A 3006-nucleotide genomic window follows, 5' to 3' on the forward strand; every position below is an offset into this window, starting at 1 on the left:
GTTCGCGAACCGGATATCACAAACTGCTTTGTTTTGAACTCTCTCTCACAACAGACACGGAAAAGAAGACAATGCTGAATAAAGTCGTAGTTTTTGCTATTTTTGGACCAAAATGTATTTTCGATGCTTCAAAAAATTCTAACTGACCCTCTGATGTCACATGGACTACTTTGATGATGTTTTTCTTACCTTTCTGGACACACAGAGAGCTCTTGGACTAAATCTAAAATATCTTAAACTTTGTTCCAAAGATAAACGGAGGTCTTACGGGTTTGGAACAACATGAGGGTAAGTTATTAATGACATAATTTTGCTATTTGGGTGAACTAACCCTTTAATTTGAAGAACATGCATGTTCACGTTATGTCTTGGAATACAGACCGGACTTCCCAGATTACAAATTTGAAAATCCACTTAACTCTGCCATTTTTGCCGTCATTGACTACTGTTAATAACGTTACTTCTTGTTTGAATTTCACTGAGTAAGCAATATGGTAAAAGTGACAGTGGGTTGGTACGGATTAGGGCTGGGATAAACGATCATTTTTTTTACGATTAATTTAGCGATTATTTTTCGGTGCATCGATTAATCCAACGACTCTTTTTTTTTTTTTTTTTTTTTTTTCAGTCCGATTCTATTTCGGTTTGATTCGATTATCGATAATCTCCCCATTAATTGACTAATACCAATTTATAAAAAGTCCAAAATAAAAGACTATACAAGTGCAAAGTACTGCATTCTTAGTCAGAGGTAGAGTTCGATAAAACCTTGAAGCCTTAAACACACAGACCTAGCTTACTAAAAAAAAAAAGTGCATCTTGTAATTCTTCTTTCAGATGAAAATAACAACATATTGATGTCTAGCATTCAATTAAAAAAAAAAAAAAGGTCACCCAAAATACTTGTTTAGAGCAACTGAAAGAATACAGTAACCAATGTAAACTTGAGGACTTTAAGCTAACACAGAGAGTGCTTTTCCAACAAAAAATAAATAAAAATTAACAGCGACAGTGGGAGCCAGCAGCCTGTCATGGTGTCCTTCCTGAACCAACAGAATTTAACATTTGTTGCATAGCTTACTGAAAAAAGTGCATCTTTTAATTCTTCATTCACATAAAAATAACAACAACGTATAGTAGTAATACACTCTGCCACTCACTCACAAAATACTAATGTAGGTAACTAGAATTTAATAAATGGAACATTATTGTAAAGTGTACCAATTTGTTATACACCGATTCAGACGTCTCATGAGTTCAGTGTTGGACAGATCAGTTGTTTTAACCATTCATTTTAGTGAATCAGTTCAAATGAGTCATTAGTTCGCGAATCGGACATGTCATTATTGGACGTGTAGCCTACGGCAAGTGCTGTGTGATTATCCCGGCAGTTTATTTTTTAGCATAACTTACACTCCGCGGTAATTCAGCAAAAAAAAATATCTCAGAATGTTCCACGTGAAACTTTGTTCATCCCAGCCCTGGTACGGATATAACTACAAGGCCTCTGGCAAATTGGCGCAGGTACCAATACTGTGACCACAAGTGACATATTGCGTTTATAGGCAACCCTCACAGGGAAAGGAAAAAAAGGCGAGCTGAAGGAGCAGCTTGAGCCAGAAAAAACCAACGCAATTTTAGGTACAGTAATGTCATAGTTATGAATCCAAATCCATTGTCATGATTGATTGACAAATCCATTATAATCAATGATTGTATTTCAATGTTATACATTGTCTATCCTGTTTTAATTCATCCCCATGTCTCTTTCCTGTTTTCACAGATGCAGTGAGGGAGCGATTCCCCAACACCGAGGTGGCAGAGATCCGGGCCCTTCTACGGAGGAAGTGCAACAGTGAGAGCTACAAGGCCTCTAGTAACTCAAGTCAGAGCTACAGGTGCTGGTCATATAATTAGAATATCGTGAAAAAGTTCATTTTTTTATTGTAAATTATTTTTAAAAATGAAACTTTCATATATTCTAGATTCCCTACATGTAAAGTAAAACATTTCAAAAGTTTTTTTTTTTAATTTGTTGATTAGAGTGTACAGCTCATGAAAGTTCAAAATCCTGTATCTCAAAATATTCGAATATTTTCTAAGATCAATCAAAAAATGGATTTTCAAAACAGAAAAGTTCAAGTTCTTTAAAGTATGTTCATTTGTACACTCAATACTTGGTCGGCAGCACATATTACAGGAAATGACTTGCTCCTAGCACAAATTACAGCATCAGTGAAGTGTGGCATGGAAGTGATCAGCCTGTGGCACTGCTGAGGCACTATTGTGCCTTCAGATCATCTGTATATTGTTGGATCGACTGTTTCTCATCTTTCTCTTGAAAATATCCCATAGATTCAGGTCAGCCATGTTGGCTGGCCAATAAAGCACAGTAATATCATGGTCAGCAAACCACTTGGAAGTGGTTTTTGCACTGTAGGCAGGTGCTAAAGTCCTGCTGGAAAAGGAAATCAGCATCTCCATAAAGCTTGTCAGCAGATGGAAGCATAAAGTGCTCCAAAATCTCCTGGAAGATGGCTGCATTGACTTTGCACTTGATAAAACACAATGGACCAACACCAGCAGACATCACGGCCCCCCCAAATCATTACTAACTTCAGAAACTTCACACTAGACTTCAAGCAGCTTGGATTCTGTGCCTCTCCAGTCTTCCTTCAGACTCTGGGACCATGATTTCAACATGAAATGCAAAATTTACTTTTATCTGAAAAGAGGACTTTCGACCACTGTTCACTGTCCAGTTCTTTTTCTCCTTAGCCCAGGTAAGATGCTTCTGACGTTTTTTCTGTTTCAGAAGTGGCTTGGTAGTCCTTTTCCTGAAGATGTCTGAGTGTGGTGACTCTTGATGCGCTGACTCCGGCTTCATTCAACTCATTGTGAAGCTCTCCCAAGTGTTTGAATCGGCTTTACTTGACAGTATTCTCAAGCTTGTGGTCATCCCTGTTGCTTGTGCACCTTTGCCTACCCAATTTCTTCCTTCTAGTC

At 37.7% G+C, this 3006-nt stretch overlaps 1 long non-coding RNA gene across 1 annotated transcript; it reads left to right on the forward strand.

Moving 5' to 3' along the window:
* The first annotated feature begins 232 nt into the window (after positions 1 to 232).
* LOC125273060 lies at positions 233 to 2223 on the forward strand. The gene is made up of 3 exons (XR_007185997.1): positions 233 to 288; positions 1566 to 1641; positions 1784 to 2223. It is a non-coding gene; the product is annotated as an uncharacterized LOC125273060 (long non-coding RNA).
* The last annotated feature ends 783 nt before the right edge of the window (positions 2224 to 3006 follow it).

The sequence above is a fragment of the Megalobrama amblycephala genome, linkage group LG7 (genome assembly GCF_018812025.1).
Source record: "Megalobrama amblycephala isolate DHTTF-2021 linkage group LG7, ASM1881202v1, whole genome shotgun sequence".
NCBI classification, from domain to species: Eukaryota; Metazoa; Chordata; class Actinopteri; order Cypriniformes; family Xenocyprididae; genus Megalobrama; species Megalobrama amblycephala.